Source organism: Pinus tabuliformis, chromosome J (genome assembly GCF_031772625.1).
Source record: "Pinus tabuliformis cultivar Carrire ecotype Pingquan chromosome J, CPIR1, whole genome shotgun sequence".
Lineage (NCBI taxonomy): Eukaryota > Viridiplantae > Streptophyta > Pinopsida > Pinales > Pinaceae > Pinus > Pinus tabuliformis.
Window position 1 is genome coordinate 110,718,334 of NC_142295.1, and position 23,746 is coordinate 110,742,079.

Genomic DNA, 23,746 nt, shown 5'->3' on the forward strand with positions numbered 1-23,746 from the left:
AGAATGCAAGTGATTCAAATTCAGGGTCAAATGGTTTGCAAAATGGCTTCATCCAACACAAATGGTAATGACGCTCTTTCTAAGGAACAAATGACTTCACTCAAGGATGAGATCTCAGTGCTCATAGCTAAGCCAGGGGAACAAATTATCCAGGAAGCTCATTCTCATTTTATAGTGGTGTCCAATAATCTTACAGGAATCCAAAAGGATGTAGATCGCATTCAACTTTTAGTGGAAAAATATTTGGCAACCAAATTGATTAACCTTAATCTTAAAGTTGACAACATGGAATTCATGGTGGAATCAACCACGGTGGGAATTATGAAGGAAGTTTTCGGGCTTGATGATGCATCTTCGTCCAATGATTAGTTCGTCATGCAAGTGGATGAAACACAAGGAGGGAAAGTGGCGTCCCCCTTTCAGGAGGCCAATGAACAAGCGACATGGAAAGAAAGTCCTCGCGAGGATATGGTGAGTAACAAATAGCATTTTATACAATAATTGTTTATGTAAATGTTTTTTTGTTTTGTAGATATCAATGGAGTCTTTTGGAGAAGTTATAGGATAAATGTAGTTAGAATCATAGCTTAGAATATGGAGGGTGGCCATAGGATACATCTTGAACAATTTTGGATCAGACTCGAAAGTGTGCAATCTTTGAATATAAAGGTGTTGGCTTGATTCAAGTTTGATTAATGCAAAGCTACCCTTTCCTTTAAAAAAAATAATGTTTAGCTCAATAATTGTAAAAATCTCATAAGCCAACTATACACAAATTTGAGAAAAATTATTTAATTCTAGGCATTAAAAACATGGTCTGAATCACGATTGGGTGACTAAAGGAAATGCATGCCAATCCATATAAAAGAGTGTTGTGTGGAATATAAGTGTACATGGTAAAATTAATCGACATTGTATACAAATATCACATTATGAATTTTCCAAACTACACTTTAGTTGCACACAATGAATCCACAAATTCAATGCTTTCACTACCATGACCAATTTTACTAAAATGCACACTCAAGCTTCATTACACATTTAAATTTAGCTTTTCAAATTATTTAGTGTCCCTCATGATTTACTTGACCTTCTTATAATAAATTAGATTTGTGATCCCAATAAGAAAAGTTTGTTGCTACAGAAAAACAAGAAATTGACTCTCTTGTCAAAGATGTGGAAATAAGCATCACACATGACATTTTGTAATGGAAGTAAATCATGTGAAAATGATTTCTTGAGAAAAAAATGGTATCATGTTGGAGATTAATACAAACAAAAATCCTTAAATGGTGTTAACATATCCCATGAGAATGTTATAATCCTTCATAAATGACAATTTGTTGTTTCTAATACTTTTGGAAAATTTGAAGATATGCACACTAAAATAAAATTATCCACATTGGGTGATTTTTTATTTATAAAATGAAGGATTACTTGAACCTTATAATCCACTGAAAACACATTAAAGAGAGTTAAAATAAGAAACATATCTAATTAGTTGCAAAAATCAACTTGGTTCATACAAGATCATTGCCTAAATGAAAAATTTCTTGCATCACACAAAAATTATCTCACCATAACAATGATTATTTGTACATTTCTAAAAATATTTCTCTTCATTTATACATTATTTCACTGCATCATAAGAATCAATTTGTCAATGCATAAAGTATCCATTTCACCATCATGTAAAGGAAATTCCACTTTGGAATCTACATAAAAACATTAAATCTAGTCTTAAAGCTTCTCCACTATTATTACTAAAGTTCATATGACAACAGTTTCTAGAGGTATTTTTGAGAGGGCATCTATCTGCAATATTCCAATAATAGTTATCAAAGCTTAAATCAATTAATACATATGAGTCATTTTTCCACCTATCCCTCTTATTTTTCCATTAATATTGGTTATCTGAGTAACATAGTTGTTAATATTAATGAGAAATTAATAAAGAAATACAATATATAAATTTAAAATCAAATTATAAAATAAACTAAAATTATGTTTTTTTTTTTTTTATAATTAGTATATTCGCTAATTTAAAGTTATGCTTATTTATAAGTATTACATCAAAATAAACAAATTATTTCTTCATTCTCTGTTATAAAGGCGCATAGGAAAGCCTTTAGGTAAATAAGGTAATGGAAAATATGAGGGATGTTGATCAGCAAGTGCTTCCCATCTGCAATATACATAATAACAATAATCAATATAATTGTTAATTTTAAAATGTTTTCATAATAATTATATTGTCTATGTTTTGAATTAAATGTTTATAAAATATTGTTAATTTATAAAAACATTTTTAGTAATGATGATCTAAAGTTTTAAATATTGTAAAACATATGGAAAGAGGAGAAATAAACCTGAATCTTGTGATAAATATGTGAAGGAAAAGTTCCAATTCAAGCCTAGCAAGATGGGACCCAGGACAAAGCCTAGCTCCCCCTCCAAAAGGTGAAAATAAGTGATTATTCGATACATCCTGAAAATTTATGGATAAGTTTAGTTATGCAATTATTTTACCATATAAATTTTCAATTTAGAGCGCATCATAAATATGAACCTACTTGATCCGATTCCCATCTCCATGGACTAAATGTAAGAGCTTCATTGTGGAACTTTTCATCTAGATGGGTTGCAGTCAAAAAAGCAAAGACCACCCATCCTTTTGGAATGAGACAATCTATAAAACACATTGATCAAAATTATGTTAACACCAACAATTTAATACACATGATTAAGTAAAAATATTTAGAAAAAGTATGTAACCGTGAATAAAATCTACCAAATAAAAACTCAACAATACCTTTCACTTTAGTGTCTTCTTTAGTTTCTCTAAACACCCCAGGGCCAAAGTTACCTAGTCGAAGTGTTTCATTTATAACCTGTAAAGAATGAAATTGAAATCACAACCTTTATATCCATATTCCATAGTTTGGATCATAAAATAAATATTGTTTTTTTAATAGTTATTAAAAAAACTTTTCTAATCACTTTAACAAGGCTAACAAATCTCTAATCATAACCTTTCTAATAACGTCCTTGTTAATAAGAATTGAGCGGAAAAAAAGTAATAATTTACATACACATTGAGTGAATTTCATTGATTTATAATCATTCCACTCCAATTTCTTATGACCATCTTTGGCTTTTAATATAGCATCATGTTCTTCCTATCATATCAACATAAAATATTTCATTACGTAATTTTATAAATCAAAAAATTTAATAAGCATAAGAATTGAAAATGAAAAACTATAAACACTTTCATCCCTTCCAATTCGCTTCACATAATAAATAAATATTTGATAACAAATAAATTCTATACATATACTTACATTTATTTGATTTAATGAATTTATACTTACTTTCATTTGAGTCAATGCTTTGGGACAAGTTGTGAGAAACTTGATAGCAAATGTCATGGCTCTAGAAGAAGTCTCATGTCCAGCAAAGAGCAAGAATAATATAAAATCACAAATAATTTCATCAGAAATAAAGTCTTCGTCCAAAAGTTTAGTTAACAGATCTTTGTGAACAATATGAGGATGATCCCTTCTCTCTTTTATCATGTTGGAAATCTTTCTTATGAGGACCTCCCTTGCCTACAACATCATAAAATGAGGTTATTTCAATTCTTCAAATCTTTATTTCACAACTATAATAACAAAGTTAACGAACAACATCATAAAATAAAGTTATCCCAATTCTTCAAATCTCTATTTTCATAACTATAAAATTAAAATGAGATTATTTCAAATTTTCAGATTTTTTTTTTCATAATTATAACTATAAAAATAAAATTAAAATCAGGTTATTTCAATTCTTCAGATTCCTATTTTGAAAACCATAAAAACAAAGTTATTGTGCAGTAAAATGAAGTTTTAAAACCTTATTTTTTAATAACTATAAAACTTGAGTTATATTAAGGGTATTTTATAAAACTTGAGTTATATTAAGGGTATTTTACAATTTTAATGAGATACCTACCTTGAGTCCCTTTGCATAAGTAGAACTAGGAATTTTGATGGGAATGGCGATCACTGCATTGGTATAGTCAACGAATAGCTCGCAAATCTCATTTGTCTCTTTGGAAGGAGATAAATCGAGCAGTTGTTTGGCCATCAAGTTGAGAACCATCTACACCAAGAAATAATTAATTAGTAATAGTTCCTTGTATGAATTACAAAATAAATGTGAACTTAATTGAATTTAAACGTTTATGGAGGAATTAGTAATAGTTCCTTGTATGAATTACAAAATAAATTTGACCTTAATTGAATTTGAACTTAATTGAATTTAAAGGCATTTATGGAGGTGGAGGAATGGTAGGGAGGGTAAAAAATCCGGAATTTGGGCAAAAAAATTCAAAAAATTATACAGTAGCCGTGTTTGAATCATGTTTTTATAGTGGAAATGGATTCAGCACTATCAAAAACCTCTAGGGCACACCAAATATTGAAGATTGACAACTATAACTAAGATTTATAAAATTTCCTGCAAGATGTTATCAAAATATAACAGGAATTTCCATGATTTTCAAGACAAAAAAAGAGTTTGATTAGACTACAGCAGTTGAATTAAGTTGTAAATTTCAAACATATTATATAAGTTGATCATACTTCTTTAATCAAATTATCAAATTCCAAAATATTTCCCATATCTAAATTTAAATAAAAACTCAAATAAAAAAATTAAATAAAAAAGAAAAAATTCACTTACCTGGTGACATTCATTCTGCAGAGAAACTTCCTTCTTGTCTAACCTGTTAGACATTCTACCAATTCAGCAATGATTCTGCATGCGGAATAAACTCAAAGAATCATTAAACCTTATTGCCCAGGGATACGAGTTACCTCCAGCCATTGGTGATGTATTGATGCAGGCCACAGTCCACAAGCTTTTCCTTCAGCACTCCAGCTTCTCCTTCAGCACTCCAGCTTCTGTCCAAACAAAAGAACACAAAATTCTGAAGGCACTTCCGAGCTCTGCTATCTCAGCTAGATGGTGTAGAATTGAAGGGGTTTGAGATATGAGCTTGGGGACCAACAGATAAACATATAGCTAAGCTTCCATCAAGCTTCTAAATGCTATGTGTTAGAAAAACCACAAATCAAGGTAGAGATGAGATCAAAGTAATGGACCACTTTAGTAGCTCCCATTTATTAATTTAGTAATTGCAGTTGATTTTCTTAACTTAAGGAAACTATTGCAGTTGGTTTCCATAAGTTAAGAAAAGCTGCAATTCCATAAATCAAGGCAGCTTTTGTGTTAAATTAATGGAGCTTAACATTCTCCCACTTGGTCCATACTTCCAAACTTAATGTCTCAACTTAAAAACCATTGATAATCTGTATTAAGTAATAGATACATGAATCATGGCGATAAGTCCTCTAATGGCGAGTATCACCTTCCATGTATTACTATGCATTTATTCTTATTATAATTTATGTGGCAACAATTTCTTAATGAATAAACCCTATGTTTATTCTTGGTCCTTCTTAAATGAATTTTCTCAAATCAACTTAAGGTGCACATAATATGAGAAAAAACATCACAATAATTAAGAATTTCATTAACATTGTCCATACAATGAAAAAAAAAAACTGCATAATGGAACCAAGTCCCATATTCAATACATGATCCTTGAAATTAACTGTGGCATGCCCTTAATCAAAGGATCATTGATTATTAACTCAGTGCTGACGTGCTCAATGACCACTTTATTTTCTTTAACACGTTCCCTTATAGCTAAATACTTAATGTCGATGTGTTTATTTCGACTCCCACTATTTTAGCCATAAAACCAGCAGATGAATTATCACAATATATTCTCAATGGCTTAGATATAGAATCCATAATTCTAAGCCCATAAATGAAATTCTTAAGCCATACACCATGTAAAGCAGCCTCAAACCGGATATACATAAGCATGTAGTCTTTGGTCCCTTGAAGGTACCTCATTACTTTCTTTGCAGCTCTCCAGTGGTCTAAACCTGGATCACTCTGACATCGTCCCAACATTCCTACATTAGGCTTCCGACAGCAGAAGCATATGGAATGTTCTTCATTTTTTCCCTTTCTAAGTCGTTCTTCGGGCATTGGTTCAAATTGAACCTATCACCCTTCACAATGGGAGCTATACTTGGTGAACAATCCTTCATCTGAAATCTCTCTAAATTTTTTATTAATATAAGTTTCCTGGGACAGACCCAAGATGCCTCGAAATCTGTCTCTATGGATCTTAATGCCAATGACATAAGATGCCTCACCTATATCCTTCATATCAAACTTTTAGAGAGGAATTGTCTCACCTCATGTAGCAAACCCTTATCATTGGTTGCTAGCAAAAAGGTCATCCATTTGTAAAACAAGAAACAAATTTTACTCCCACTAACCTTCAGGTATATACATTGATCCATAATGTTTTCTACAAAACCAAAAGAAGAAATTACACTATGGAATTTCAAATACCATTGGCGGGATGCTTGTTTTAAACCATACAATGACTTCTTGAGCTTGCAAACCAATTGCTCACCATGACTAGAGGGGAATCAATGAAGATGTGTTATTCATGAAGAAGTGTTATTAATCATCATCTTTTAGTACCAGTGTGAACATGCATTGAATCATATGTGACATTGTTTTGTAATTAATGCAGTAAAGACCATTAGACAAAATACCATTCCCAACATAATCAGATTTATAGAATAGACTGAAAGATTCTTATGAAAAGTTTAAGGAATATCCAAAAGGTACAAGCCTTGAAACTAAAATCAAGTTTCTAGAAAAACTTGGAACATAAAAGGTCTTCTCTAACTCCAAAACAAAACCACTACTTAAAGTTAAATAACATGTTCTTACAGCTTCCACATGCGAGCCCATCTTGTTTCCTGATAAGATGCTTTGCTCACTTCTCACTGGCTATTAACGTTAACCATATTAGATTCATAACAAACAAACGAGATTACTTCCTCAAGTTCGGGAATGTCAGAACGAATTTCAGAGAAATTTGCAGGTTGTACTACTGCATCAAAATAAAGAATCACATGCTTATGTTGAGGCTTAATAAACTTTCATGTTCTACCAATGTAAAACATGGTAAAAAGAATTGAATCAAATGACATGAAAATTGCCTGTGGGCTAAATTTTCAACTCAAACAGATTCAATAAAACTTTATGAACTTTCATGTTTTACCAATGTAAAACATGCTAAAAAGAATTGAATCAAATGACATGAAAATTGCCTGTGGCTAAATTTTCAATTCAAGCAGATTCAACAAAACTTTATGATCTTTCACGTTTTACCAATGTAAAACACGCTAAAAAGAATTGAATCAAATGACATGAAAATTGCCTGTGGGCTAAATTTTCAATTAAGCAGATTCAACAAAACTTTATGATCTTTCACGTTTTACCAATGTAAAACATGCTAAAAAGAATTGAATCAAATGACATGAAAATTGCCTGTGGGCTAAATTTTCAATTCAAGCAGATTCAACAAAACTTTATGATCTTTCACGTTTTACCAATGTAAAACATGCTAAAAAGAATTGAATCAAATGACATGAAAATTGCCTGTGGGCTAAATTTTCAATTCAAGCAGATTCAACAAAACTTTATGATCTTTCACGTTTTACCAATGTAAAACATGCTAAAAAGAATTGAATCAAATGACATGAAAATTGCCTGTGGGCTGAATTTTCAATTCAAACAGATTCAATACAACTTTATGATAAAACTTATTAATTCATAACTCCTGTGGGTAGGTTATGAAATTTTATCCTAATTAATCACATAAATATAATAAAAATTCCTGTGGGATAAAATTTATTATATTCAGTGTAATTAATTACAATTTAATGTCTAAATAATCTTTATGTGATCTTGCCAATCAATATATAATTTTATTTAATTAAAGATGTTGTGGCTACTCTCTAATTAATTAAAATTACATGGATCACTAGACATTAATTTTGTTGCATAAACAAAACTTAACCAGGGAGAAAAATAATGTTTACTGAAAGAGTAAGTCAAAATGACATTTTAATAAACTCCATATAACTGTAATAATTCTCCAGCAAAATCAAAAGCAGTCAGCTTTACTGAAAATGACTAAAAATTGATTGTTCAATTTATAAAATTAACCCGAAGATTGACTGAATCAGCTTTGATCTACTTTGCATTTGCATAGCAAATGCAGTTCGAAGACTAGCTGGCTTGACTTCAGGCTCCGTCCTTAAGTTTATAAAACAACAAAAGAGACCAGCAAACAAGTTATTTTGCTCACAAAAACTTAATTTTCAACAACGCTAAATCTGAACTTCATGCGAAATAAACATAGAATCAAAACTGAATGCCCAAATGAGAAATAAACCATTTCTTATTTCTCTTCAATCACAAATGTTCATAAACTGAATGCCCAAATGAGAAATAAACCATTTCTTATTTCTCTTCAATTACAAATGTTCATAAACTGAATGCCAAAATGAGAAATAAACCATTTCTTATTTCTCTTTAATTACAAATGTTCATAAATGTAAGTTCAATGTAAAACTTACTTTGCATTTTGCATTTTGCATTGTTGATTTTATATAGTTATCCAAATTAACTATATAAATTATAACCAAACTATAAAAACATAATCAAAATATATACCATATTAAAACGCCTTGGGGTTCATAGCTCCCACTAGAAAACAATACACATCATGTAACTTTTTGCCCTCGAGGTGCATGTCATATTAAACCCAGGTTTAGATGGGTTTGGATAAATCTGCATATTCAATACACCTTACCCCAAGCAGTCGAAGGAATCCCTACCCAACTGCAAATTTATGATGGCAATAGATACAAAAGTGTAGAAATTTTCATTGAGGCGATACCAACCTTGACAATAAAAGCCAAGAAAAGCACAAAATTCACAGATTTAATCTAAACGTAACTTGATTGGTCTAATTATAGTTGCATGCTAGAAACCACTGACACGTCCCTCCACCCATCACTCATCCCTCCAAATTCAGGCCCAGTTCTATATTGCCCGGAGGTGGCGTTATATTATCATAATACCACTGATTTCACGACCTTGAAAAAGGTTTGATTAGATGATCACAGTGTTCTTTTACATAAACCCTAAAATTGTTTCTCAATAGTTTCAACGCAGTAAAATTGTAAACACTCTGAACTCTGAAAGTTTTGCAGAAATTCGACACCATGCTGGCTCCTCTGAGTTTCATAAAAGGTTCGAATTGTGACATTGACATATCATATTTCGCTTTTCTTAACCGTGTACATAGGGAAGAGATCTCGGCCAGAGCCACTGGAATGTGGGATGCTCCTCATCCCTGGCTAAATCTCTTCATACCGAAATCTCAAATCTCACGTTTCGATAGCAAGGTTTTGAAAGGAATTCTTAAACATGGCATAGGAGGACCCATCCTCCTATATCCTCTGAACAGAAACAAGTAAATATGCATATCTCCCTCTTCCACCCTGTGATTAACTTGTTAACAATACTAATCCAAAATATGTTGTTATCTTTGCAGGTGGGATTCTCGAATGTCTACAGCTGTGCCTGATGAAGAGATCTTCTACTTGGTGGGAATACTACGTTTTATTCATCCAAATTCACCAGGTGCTAATTCCATAGAGAGCATATTCGCAGAGAATGTGGAGATTCTTGGAATATGCGTAAGGGAGGGCATTGAAATGATACAATATCTTACTCATTACAAAACGAATGGAGAGTGGAAGAAACATTTCGGTAAGAAGTGGGACCAATTCGTGGAGAGGAAACGCAAGTTCGATCCTCGAGCGATTCTTGCTCCAGGCCAAACAATCTTTTCCAGATCTTGACTAGCGCTAGCGCTAGTTACTACAGTGAAAAAACGCTACTGGTAAATATATATAGTCCAAAGATATAATGGGACCCCGAATTCTATCCCTCAATTATATTGGAAAACTAGTGTGAATGGAAGTTTGCAAAAGATTTTTCCTTTCATGGATATACTCTTCAGCACCATTTACTTTCCAAACATGACTGAATTTTTGGTCGGGCAAATTGAAAAAGTTGTTGACACTTCTATTCAGGACCGAATTACTGGTCCAACATAGACGGAATTTTTCCTGTTGGGCAAGTTGAAATATGATTGCAGACACTTTCGCTATTTTTAAAATAAAGATTATCTGTTGGATTCCGAGTTTCCCATGAATCTATAAAGTGTTATATTCATATTTGTATTAAACATGACTTGATATAAGTAAAAAATAGTTTCCGAGATAACTTTATATGTTTTCTATTCGTTTCAGGCATGCATCCGAAATTTTGCGCAAACCATGGGTCGAATATATGATTCTAATGGTTGCGCAATCTTCATAAATAAATTTTCTAATGCTATTCGAATCGCACACCAAGGCAGAAGTAAATTCAGGCTCTGATACCAACTGTTAGACATTCTACCAATTCAGCAATGATTCTGCATGCGGAATAAACTCAAAGAATCATTAAACCTTATTGCCCAGGGATACGAGTTACCTCCAGCCATTGGTGATGTATTGATGCAGGCCACAGTCCACAAGCTTTTCCTTCAGCACTCCAGCTTCTCCTTCAGCACTCCAGCTTCTGTCCAAACAAAAGAACACAAAATTCTGAAGGCACTTCCGAGCTCTGCTATCTCAGCTAGATGGTGTAGAACTGAAGGGGTTTGAGATATGAGCTTGGGGACCAACAGATAAACATATAGCTAAGCTTCCATCAAGCTTCTAAATGCTATGTGTTAGAAAAACCACAAATCAAGGTAGAGATGAGATCAAAGTAATGGACCACTTTAGTAGCTCCCATTTATTAATTTAGTAATTGCAGTTGATTTTCTTAACTTAAGGAAACTACTGCAGTTGGTTTCCATAAGTTAAGAAAAGCTGCAACTCCATAAATCAAGGCAGCTTTTGTGTTAAATTAATGGAGCTTAACATAACCATCTATCCAGCGTGGAGTGAACGAGATTCTGGATTTCCTCCATGAAATCAAATTTCAGCCTCTCAAACTCAGCAAATTCACCGCTGTTCCATGGAGCTTCCTCTGCAGATCGCCATGCACCGAGAGCAGCCCGTAATCGCCTATCAAAGCTTTCAGTGCCTTTGGGTAATGAGCTTGAAAAAACCTCCCCTCGTTTTGCAGGACATACTTGTTGAACTGGGGATCCGATGATATAACTGCTTGGCTTCCAAATAAATGAGATACGAAAATGTCCGAATCGTATCTGTTATGTCAATATCCACATGAATGAATTTTATATTAATGCAGAGCCCTACGATATAATGGTATCTCCTGGTTCTGATATTCTGATGTCAATATTCATAATTGATTAATTCTGCTGTGAATATCAGTACTCAACTTATCTTCCCAAGACATAAAATTATATGATTTACCAATCTAAATCATAAATACTACACCAAATCTAAATCATTCTTATATTTCAAAAAAATACAGAGTACAACTTATCTTTTCCATAAACAAAAAATTCTATGATTTACCAATCTAAATCATATATTTCTCTTCCCAAGACAAAAAAATTCTATGATTTACCAATCTAAATCATTCTTACATTTCAAAAAAATACAGAGTACAACTTATCTTTTCCATAAACAAAAAATTCTAAGATTTACCAATCTAAATCATATATTTCAAAAATTTGACAGTGTACAGACAAAAAATTCTATGATCTACCAATCTAAATCATATATTTCAAAAATTTGACAGAGCACACAGTATATTTTGTGGAAAAATTACCCATTACTATATTGGTATATTTTGGTGCTCAACTTAATTCGCTTGTAAATTTCAGAAAATCAATTTTCAACCATTTTCAAAACAAAAAAATTTGTGATTTACAATTCTAAATGATTCTTGAAATTTTGTGATTTACAATTCTAAATGATTCTTACATTTCAAGAATTTGACAGAATACAGAGTATTTTAGGGGAGATTATACTTATTATTATATCAGTATATTTTGGTGTTTAACTTAATTGGATTGTAATTTTTAGAAATGTTTTTTTTTTAATTTTAGTAAGACTACATTTTTATTATGTCCAACTTTTCACTCTTGGGGATAGCACAAGACTTGAACCCAAGATCATCTTTATTGTGTCTAATTTCTCACCCTCAGTAGATAGCACAAGATTTGAGCCCAAGTTCTCGGCAAGGGCTAACCAGCCTGCCATAGGGCATTAAATGTCCAGGTATATGCATGTTCTATAACAAAATAACACACAGTCCTTGGTGGCTACATAAATTAAAAGTAAAGGCTGTGTGTTATTTTGTTATAGAGCATGCATATACCTGGGCATTTAATGCCCTATCGCAGGCTGGTTAGCCCTTGCCCAAGTTCTCACCCTCCACGGATAGCACAAAATTTGAACCCAAATTTTCACTAACACAAGATTTGAACAAATTTTCACTAACACAAGATTTGAACCTAAAACTTCTAGTTCCGGTTGGGTAAAACTTCATTTCCATGACCATTACCAATTAAACTACCCAAACAGACATTTCCAAAAATATTTTGAAATCTAAAATAAAATTAATTATTTGAACTTACTTCAGATTCTTCAATTTAAATGAGATCTATTATTTGAAACCATCATATTTTGAAATATTATAACCCGATTTTTGATATTATTTCAACCATGAACTTATTTTTTATATTATTTCAACCCAACAAACTCTGCACTCCACATTGATAAATCTCCTCTGTACTGCACATTGATCAAATTTTGAAAAAAAACTCTTTTGCTATAATTTCAACCAAACAAACGCCTGTGCACTAGGGGAGGGTCGCCAATACATGTGCGCCCTCCCCGCCACGTCAGTTTACCACGCGTCAACCCACATGGCTCCGGTACGACACCTGTCCACCGTGGAGCTGGCCGTGTGGGCTATCACCTCGCGTCTTAAAACTCCTCCTTCGCGCCATTTGAAAGGTTGGTCTGGGCTCATTTCTGCGATGTTCCATTTTCCCTTTGTCTTTTTGCTCGGGGCCGGTTGTTGGGCGAAGCCCCCCGCCGAAGATGGCGCCGGACGGCCCTATAACCTGCGCGCATGGTGGTTAGAACGTGTGTTGGGGGAATGCTGTGTTCAGTTGACAGGGTTTGTATTGTTGCGCGCAGAGTCGTTTATTCGTGTGCTGGTGCGAAGGTTTGATGGAGTTTCAGGGTTTCTGGCTGGGACAGCGGTTCTGCTTTTCTTGTGCTTTTCCGCCTGGATTTCTTGGTCGTTCTGGAATGCAAGTTGTTTAACATGGAATGCCGGTTGTTTAGCATTTCTCTGGTGGTGGTCTTATTCGGCGATTTTGTTGTTTGGGGAGGAGTCGGTCGCCATTCTACTGAGCTTGAGGTAACATAGGATTTTTCTGTTTTGCTCTGCTGTTTTTGTTGTTTTTCTGATCTCTAATGGCTTTTTTCTTCCTGTTGCAGGTGTGGAAAAGGACGTTGCAGGTGTGGAGAAGGTCTGGCGAGCTGTGGGGAAGGTGGGGGAGGTCGGCGACCATCCATGGCCTGTAACCGGTAGGATTTTTAATCCTACCAGCTTTACTCTGTGTTTTTCAACACAAGCATCTCTAACAGGATATTTTGTGAACTTTCTATGGCATTTTATGGCATTATTTTGAGCATTTTTTTGAGGGTTTAGGGTTTTAGGCATTCTATGGCATTTTTGCTGTTTTAGGGCTAAGGGTTTTAGGCATTCTATGGCATTCTGTTTTTGCTGTTTTGCTGTTTTAGCCCTCAAAACGCTCTGTAGCTACTCTCCCCTGACTTGCATAGCCGGCCCCGAGCAGAAAGACAAAGGGAAAATGGAACATCGCAGAAATGAGCCCAGACCAACTTTCGAAACTCTCTGTAGCTTCTCTCAATTGTCTTGTTACTGTGTTTGCTTTATAGATAAAAACGCTGCATTTTTATTGTCCCTGCTATTGTATCTTTTTCATTTGGCATATGAGGGTTTCTCTTTTCTTTCATAGAGTTCTGAGTGCTCTGCTTCGTGCTATTGTTTTTTTTATATTCGACTGCTCGGAGGGGAAGGCTCTTCTAAAGCCTCACTAAACCCTTACGAAGCTTCTTCGCAGACTTGCTACTCAGGTTGCTCTCTGGGCTACAGTGTTGTAGTTATGTATTTCTAGCCAAGAGCCTGGTAATTTCCTTGTCGGTAAATTATTGGTATTTTTAATCTCCTTTCTGGAAGTGAGACTTGTCAAGCGGCCTCGGCCCTTGTAGACATTCTGTATAAGTTATATGTTTTTTTTTTATTTTCTAATGGACTTTGTATGGAAGCCGTGGACATTTTACGACCTTAATCACAGTTATACTGTTAATTTATTTATGGTTTCTTGAAGTCATAACTGTTATCTTGTTTCCTTCTATGAAAGTCTTATTCCGAATTTTACACACAAGTTGCATTCTCTATTATTTAAATTGACTTAAAAGCATTTCTCTGGATACTGTTTGAACGCTACTATTCTTGATTTACTCATTGTAGAATATTATGATTTCCTTATGCTGTAAAACCTTGCATAGTGCTAAGTTATTGAGATCGTTTTCACTTGTGACGGTGCATCTCTATTTGAAGGTTATTTTGTTTTTACAGCTGATGAGTTTATAAGTTAAGAAATGGGTAGGGTTTACTGTTTTATGAACAAAGCTTCTACTCTTTTATTTCCTTTTAATATCGCTCAGCTTTTACTAGCAAACTTTATAGGATTAAATCCTTGTCATGGTTTTGTTAGAGTTTTGTCAGGGTTTTGTTAGAGTTTCCTTGTCAGGGTTTTGTTAGAGTTGAAATGCCCGATAATGCATGCAAAGAGATTGACCGTTCTTCATGAAGAAATAGGTTCGATATCTGCTTGAGTTGGAGTGTTGGTGTTTTCAACCTGTAACTCCAGTGTCTCTCAGTAGTTATGTCTTCGGTCAGGTCTTGAGTGGGCATATCAATTTGGAACAATTTCTGTTTTTTACACCTATGACCTGGAGCATATTTTTTATCACAATTATAGGAGAGTCCATTTCTTTGGTGGTCTGCCATTTGTGTTGGAGACAACCTTTGTACTTCCAAGGGATGTGTAGGAATTGTGCTAAGTTGGAATATTTGATTCTGCAAACAGATTTCTATGCACTTTTGAAACTTTTCTTCCTAGTTGCTTGGGGAACAGGGATATAAGGAGTGCAGAGCTATCGGGAGAGGAGAATGTGTTGATAATAGTGATATATTTGTAGGGTGCTGGTGTTCATTGTAGCTGTTGAATTGTCTAGATTGTGTACCTCTGAATGTAAATTTCTTGTAATATGTGAAAAGAATATTGAATCAAAACCCTCCTTGACCCGTATATAGCACATGACCTACTGAAATTTTAAATTTATGGAGTCGGTATAATCTCTATTCCAAAAAACATAATTATTGTTGCTTAGTTGCCATGCATTAGATATTGTGAACACTCTTATCAAGAGCCAATTCAATCCCTTTAAGAATGGCATGTGCTTCTGCCTGATTGTTGATCTTTCCTAAGGTTCATTCAAATTTTAAACTTTATTTATCTCCAGCGTTGATGACAAGACCCACAATTGCAGTTACCCTGGATTTCCTTTCGGTACATTGATTTCCTTTGAATCTCTCTTATTTTTGCAATGCCTAGTTTTGTGCAGGGAAGTTTAAATTACAGGAAAGCTTAACATGCTGTAGATTTTGAGCTCTGAAGCAATTTTGTGGGATTTTTGTATACCTAATGCTTTGGAATTTCCTTCTTACATGTATTAGAGGCAATTCATAATTTTTCTGTACCGTAATACACTGTTATAGATCAATATTAACTCCAGAACTCATAAGTGTAAAAAGGGATCTAAAGAAACAGAGACATGATTCTCTTGATGCTTAAAAGATCCCATCTTAAGATGGGTCTACGCTGGTTTATATTTTGTAGATTTATAAATTATTGTAATTTTATTTTTATTTAGTTTTTATAATAATTTAGCTATTTTTAATTTTCCATTTTTACTCCAATTCTTTTTTCCCCCTCTAAGAAGGCTGTTGTAACTTTGCGTCAATTATAACAATTCATTAGTTAACCAAACAATTGTCATATGTGAATCACTCATATTGTCAAACAATTGATCTACTCATGAAGGAAAATGAAAAAGGTGAATAGGTGCTTAGAAAAGAATTAATGACTAAGCCACAATTCGTCATATAGCTGATTAGGTTACTGTGCACCCAAATTTCTCTATCTTTTGGAAAGTTGATGTAACAAGATGGAACAATATGATTCTCATAGTTGTTCATCAACTGATTTGATTAATTTAGATACTTCCATCATTTTTACTGACACATATAAAAACACATGCTCTCTATAAGTTGGGCATACTCCACGGTGGACAGGTGTCGTACCGGAGCCATGTGGGTTGACGCGTGGTAAACTGACGTGGCGGGGAGGGCGCACATGTATTGGCGACCCTCCCCTAGGTGATTGATAAAAATCATAACTATGTTCTTTATTGTATTTCTAGTTTCCAACAATGTAAAGTTCTTATTCATTCTAATTCAATCAATAACATGCTAAGTATAGAGTTCCTTACTACTAGTGCCTCGTACATTAGAAGCGAGCAGGAGGTGTTTCTAATTGTGAGTGTAGACTTCTATTCAGTGTTAAGTGATTGTAAACTTGCCCAGCATTGTCATCACATTATAACGGTCCACTTATTGGAGCCATAAGTGAGTTTAGAGCTTTGTACAGTGCGCACAGAATAACTTATAGAAATAGTTTTATCATAATTAATATTTTACAGAAAGACATATTCCATTGAAAATTTCTTATCAACACACAGTTAGGTTGCCACAAGAAATCACTACTAGGTTGTAAGCCAAAATGTTGCTGTGCCAAGAAAAAGATACAATCCATCCAAAATCCACATCATAATGTGGTTAGAACCGAAAACATATGACACCCCTATTCTTTATGGCCCTGAGAATCTTGAGTGCCAAAACTCCCCGAGTTACCTTCTTCAGCCAGGTAGGTTGGCCTACCAGTCAAGGGCTGATTAGGAAATGGTTGATTGTTGCCATATGATTGATTCCAATTTGCAGCTTCCAACCATGGAGGTATTGAGTACCCATACCTCACATTTGCACTACTGACCCTTGCATTAAGTGGAGGTGTGTAATGAGCATACAGAGAATTGACACCAGCTCTGGTAGGAACAAGGCAAGTGCGTAAACCCTCGGTTTGATAGTGGGGCACTTGAATGTTTATGAGATCTTGGAATAATGGTGTATTATCTGCAATGGAGTCCAATGAGTTTGAAATAATCCTAGTTTCATCCGCTATTCTTGTATCGTTGATCATCCCTTGTTCCTTTTCAAGCATTTGTTGTGCCTTTCGTTTTTCCTTTTCCTGTCTTGCCATTTGCTTTTGTTGGTCCTTAACTTGCCTTGCTTTATCTCTTTCAATCCTTTCTTCTGCTCGCTGTTGTGCTGCAACAATCCTTGCTGCCTTCTTCTCCTTGACCATATCCTTCTTTTTCTGTTTTAATTCTTGCATTTCAAGTTTCTTTTTTTCTGACTCAACTAACAGGTTTATATAGTCCTCTGAGGTGAGTAGCTGTGAGCTTCGGCCCAGACGAAGACTACCCGGTGCACCTTGCTTTTTTCTCATTGATACTCTCTCTACTGGTAGCTTTAGGAACCGTCCAAGTGTCTTCTCCACCCCTCCCACCTGCATGTCATTGCTTGGTACTTCCCTTTCAGTATCTGTTGGAACTGATTGAACCATATCATTATCTTCATTTGATGCCTCATTATGTCCTTCATCTTCTTCCATTGATCTATTGTCCACAAAAAAATGAACAATTTCACTGTTCAATTCTGCTGGTTGTGAGGGCATGTTCATGCTTTCTTCATTGGTTGCTGAGACACTATGTGCATTCATATTGATCATTGCTTCTGCTAGCCATGAAGGTGGGGTTACTTGGCTTGGCAATGTCAATTGGTCATTGTCAACTGCATGTTCAACAATATCATTAGCAATATCAGCAACAGGAATTTGATGTTCTTGAGTTGGTGGAACAATCTCCATGTTACTAGGAATTTGTTCATTGTTATATTGTGTTTCACATACAGTTTCATCATCTTCAGCATATAACTGTCCTTGAGACAGGGAAATCATATTACCAGCTGCAACAACATCATCTTGGTCATCTACTTCTTGCACTTCAACACATGTTTGGACATTCCCTTCTTCCTAACCATCCACATGAAACGCTTGGCTACAACCAGTATCATGCATAAGAGCATCATAGTTCAGTGGCCAGATTCCTGTCCTCCTAAAGCCAGCCTTGATATTTGATGGTGTCAAAGCCCTTTTAAAAGCTTTACTTGCAAGCTCTGCTAGCTCAAACCTTTTCACCTCAACCCCTGGAGTCTTTGCCATCCATGCAGCACGCTCCGACCTGAAATAGTTCTTGAAAGGGCCAAACACACTAACATCAAGGGGTTGCAGCCTATGAGTGGTATGAGCAAGCAATGTCAACAGGTCGATGCCTAAATTGTTTGCTTCCTCAATTGTTTGTACAGCCATGTGGCTCCCATGGCCATCTAATATCAAAAGGTGTCTGTTATTAGGCGAGACGCCACCTGGTACCGATGCAGCAAAGTGAAAAAGCCAACTTAGAAACAGTTCTTTAGTCATCCATGCATGGGGATGTGCAGCCATGCATGCACCTGGTTCACAGTTCTGTATATAGTTTTTCAGTTGATTTTTACCTTTGAATAGATAAAATCCTGGGATTGAAGTACCAATTGCATTAACACAACATAAAATAGTTATCCACTCCCTGCTCTTGGGCAAAATCTTTGGCACATTTCGGCTCCCTCTCTTGGCAATTACCCGCATGCCACAATTCCTCCCTGCCTGTAAACCTGTTTCATCACAGTTCCATATATGGTCTGCTCCATAAGAATGTTTATCATAAGCACTAGAAAGTGTGTCATAGAATTTTTGCACAACTGCAGGGCGCAAATTTAATGCTCTGTCTCTGTCAAGGCCCTCAGCAGTACGCAATACAAGTTCTGGATGCCTTTTTTTAAACCCAAACCACCATGATTTACCAGGAAACCCATCTTTGAATGGGTTTGGCCTCCCTTGACAGATTTGAGCAACTGTTGATTTGAGTTGTATCAACTCTAGCCCATGTCCCAGTTGGGCCATCTCTTTACACCACTCAACCACCTCGGCCTCCTCATCCTCAGTCATAACTGTAAGAGGCCCTCTACGTTTTGTATGAGTCAGTCCATTTATCCAATAATGTATTGACGAGGGAGGAATACCATGTTTTTTTGCAGATGCCCGAACTGAGTATCCATTAAACTCTATGTCGTCAATTGCAACTAACATTTGTTATTTTGTCCATCCTCTTATAGCACTGATCTTTTTAGTTGAGCTTGCCCCTTGGACTGTTGTTGATGGTGGTTCTGTGGCTGATGGTGTGTTAACATCAGCGGCTGTCACATGGTCATCTTCAACAATGTTCCCTGGTGCATTGCTGGCATCGACATCAGCTGGCCTGTCATCATCAGACGATGTGCATCGCAGCTGCGCACCCCTTGTCACTCTCCTGCCACTTCTCCTTGTACGAGCAGAGTAACTTCCTTTTGCCATAGATGCAACAACCTGTAAAATTATTGCATGCATTTAGACATTAGAATATATGTTAAATTATGCTTTATTACTTCTGCAAAAATTACTTTTCCTCTATTACAGGAAATTATCAACATGTATGTTGCATTTAGACATTTGAATATATGTCAAATTATGCGTTATTAATTCTGCAAAAATACTTTTCCTCTATTACAGGAAATTGTCAACATGTATGTCACTGTTTTCATAATGAGAGCAAATGTTTCACTTTCATAGGGCAGTGTCAGGATATGCGTATACATTAGGATACAGAGCTTGTTACATTAGGATATGCGTATACAGTGATTACAGTCTATCCATATGTATTACCTTAGGATATGCGTGTAGAGTGAGAACCCCGGGATATCATGTTGTATATTGATTAACTTGTCACCTTTGTATCTTATCTAAGCTTATGACAAGCTATGCAATTAGAACACAGTAGTTACACATGACTCTTTCTAACCATGCTTGTTTACCTAATCACTTGCTTGTCTCATTCTCATTACACTCGGCATAAGTAATAGCACAGATATTTTACAAGTAACATCATCTAAAGGTTGAACTATCAGTGCTAACCTAAGAAATACATGTATAGATATGATAAAGTACCTGTATCACAGGTTGGTTATCTCCCTAATAGATTGGATTCAGCTTTAATATACATATAACATATGTAATTATACAGAGCTTTGTTCTAGCTCACTCATAGATAAGGGTGAACTGAAACCATGCTTTGTTCTAGCTTTGTTCTAGCTCACTCTAGCTCAACGAGGTGAAAAGATATGAAGGCCAATAAGACGGTCATCTGCTATGTTACTTATAATTGTGTTTTCTCATTATCCAAAATCTTACAGTCATCTAATTCAATAAAGAGAAATGGTCATCCGCTCGGGCTTCCATTCTAAGAAACCATTCCTCAGTTCTATGGTCCATTCACCAGTAGTAGAAATTCACTTATTTGCACTCTTTCGACTCAATATCAAAATTTTTGCTTTCTCAATAGCTTCATGCTTCTGAAAATACATGTCTTTCGATTATGTTTCAATGTGATGTCTCAATGATGATTGTCAAGGTCTGAAAATATGTGAAAAATTACTAAGTTTATTAGAGTCATTAAAGTTACAATTCGTTTTTGTTCTATGTTTTAACTCATTCTGCATAGAACCCAAGCCATAATAATCGCTCAATTCCTGTAAGCTAAGGTTCAATGTTCAATTCTTGTTAGGTAAACAAGCTATGACTACAGTACTAGCACGACATACATAACATTTGGACATACGTAACATTTGTGATATGTAAGTTGTAATCCCTATGAAGCTGATGATCGAATAATTCCTGTAAGCTAACCTTCAATTCCTGTAAGGTAAGCAACCTGTGACGTTGATTAGATGGATACGACTGTATTCAATAGGTTAACTGTATAAGCTAGAACACATACATAAACTCTGTATAAAAAAGGTTAACTGTAACTGTATAGGTTAACTGTCACCACCCTATGGACAGAACTGTAATGTAAGAAATCTGATAAATGAATGGACAGAACTGTAATGTAAGAAATCTGATAAATGAAAACAATGAAAATAGAACTGTAACAGAACTGTAATGTAAGAAATCTGATAAATGAAAACAATGAAAACAGAACTGTAAGAAGAATGAGTTGTAATTCATAAAACTGACTTGAATATATTGGCCACTGTTTTGTGATGTTGTCTTCAAGTTTGCTGAATAGTTTGAAAGCATAAGATGCAACTTCAACAGTGGGTGGACTTCTTTTATAGTTTTGGGGACTTGATTTTAATTGGTGGACATGGATGCACATGGATTGCAATGGCTTCTTTTTGAATGTGTGGTATGGATTTAATTTGCTGTGATCTAATGGTTGGGAATTGTTTATTTGTTGATCCATGTGCTTTGATCTGTTTTAATGAGAAATAGAATGAGTTGGGTGTCATTTATTGCAGTTATTGGGTCTGGGTGTCATTTATTGAACAAAGTGGATTTAATTGTTATTGGGTTGGGTGTCATTTATTGAACAAATTGGATTTAATTGTTGATGGGTTGGGTGTCATTTATTGAACATAGGGTGTTTAGTTGTTGAACAACTCAGCAGTTATGGCTGACATACATTCCTTTTGTTATGTGCAGGTAGGCATATTTATTTGGGATGCAAAGTTGCAGTTCTGATGAGTGGGGGTTGAAGTGACTGCTGTTTTGTACTTCTGGAATAGACCAGTTTGGAAGCCTTTATGGCTCTAGCTGTTTTCTACTTGGGTCAATATGTTTTGCAATATTAAGTAGTAAAATACTATTTATGGACAGTTGTGGGCCCAGTCAATGTATGGGTGATTTTTGGACATAATTTAAAACTTATTTATACATAATGTTATTTATTTCTGTTTAAATTTTGGTTTCAAAAGTCTTAATCACTGGTGGTTTGGTGGGACCAGTATTATATCAACTACTAGTCCCTGCACAATATTAGGAATCCCTTCCCTACACATTGATAAAACCCCTCTGTACTGCACATTGCTAAAAGTTCAAAAGAAAACAAACGAAGCAAAACACACACAGAGCTTATTACCTTTTCTCTCTGTCGTCGATGAATTGTCTGGGACGATTGCTGGTCATGGAGCGATAATAACTGTAGGTTTCGCCAATCAGCGACCATCCAGTCGAACCAGGAGGCAGATGGACCTCCTGATTCTTCTCATTATTAGTCTTTCTCTGGCCTCCCTGGGCATTCCACCACCTGTAAATAAGGTGGAGGAGCGCCACCGCTACGGTGAACACCACCAACAGTAATGATATTTGGTCTGCCATTGGCGCCTCGTTAATCCTATCAGTGGATATTGGTTCTGATGCAGGAGAACTTTTAGCCCCGGTGGGCTCTTTATGGCGCTCGATTGATTAATGAGATAGATGGTTAGCTGGAGATGTCGGCCGCTTCTACTGTGTATAGATCCCAAAATTTGTCGTATTTCAGGTAATTTATTTATTATTATTTGCATAAATCCAAAAGTGACTTCCTTCTATTTTAATCAAGATTCCAAAATTTGTCGCATCCGACGAAATTAGACATATTCTAGAATTCAAAAGTTGGTCTTACCTACATTTTCTATCCATATTCTTAGCAAAACTCAAAAATTTGTCTTACCTGCATTTTTCATCAATATTCTTACAACATTCATTAAATTTAAATTTATTTCACTTTAATTTAGGTTTAGATTGGTATTAATAATTTATTAAATTTCAATTTTTATATTATTTTTAATTTATTTTATATTAATACAGTTGTAAAAATTAAATAACTGATAAATATTGATAAACATATTTTATAAGAAAAAATAATAATTTTTTTTTACATTTATATATATATATATATATATATATATATATATTATATATTTTTTATTACTCGAGCCATGTCTTCGTCGTCTGCAGACCCTGCGAAAACCGGCATTCCAGAGGAGCCCACTACTGTCGAGGGTTCGGCTCCCGTCGAGGGCGAAAATCAAAGTGCGCCCCCTGTTGAAAATAGTACTGTTAGTGCCGCCGAGCCTAGCACCCCGGACTGTCCAGAGGCCGGGACAGGAACTGCGGCTGACAGGCAAGAACTCTGTAATGGAGGAGCTGCAGCTGACGAGCAAGAACTCTGTAATGGAGGAGCTGCAGCTGCCGAGCAAGAACCCTGTAATGGAGAAGCTGCAGCTGCTGAGCAAGAACCCTGTAAGGGAGAAGCCGCGACTGCTGAGCAAGAACCCTTCCCTAAAACCCTGGAAGATGCGGAAGCTCTGTTTCAAAAAGGCTGCGATGCATTGAAGGTTGATGACCTTGTTGAGGCCGTCGACTCTCTGAGCCGTGCACTGGAAATCAGATCCGCCGCTGATCAATCAGATCGGGCTCTCATCAAACAGATCGGCCAAGATCTTGCAGGTCTGCTCCCTCGGATGGGAAATAGCCACGGCAGATCTGATCTAGAAAGCTCAAGAAGCCCTGGCATGGGGTCAAGGCCCTTATCTGACT

General features: G+C 35.3%; 1 pseudogene across 1 annotated transcript; it reads right to left on the bottom strand.

Moving 5' to 3' along the window:
* Nucleotides 1-1,910: 1,910 nt before the first annotated feature.
* Nucleotides 1,911-22,626, bottom strand: LOC149225778 (abietadienol/abietadienal oxidase-like; annotated as a pseudogene). The gene is made up of 10 exons (XR_016247701.1): nucleotides 22,305-22,626; nucleotides 10,980-11,263; nucleotides 4,729-4,771; nucleotides 3,997-4,146; nucleotides 3,375-3,611; nucleotides 3,093-3,179; nucleotides 2,813-2,891; nucleotides 2,574-2,689; nucleotides 2,370-2,488; nucleotides 1,911-2,185 (listed from the first exon to the last, which is right to left on the bottom strand). The product of XR_016247701.1 is annotated as an abietadienol/abietadienal oxidase-like (transcript).
* Between the last annotated feature and the right edge of the window lie 1,120 nt (nucleotides 22,627-23,746).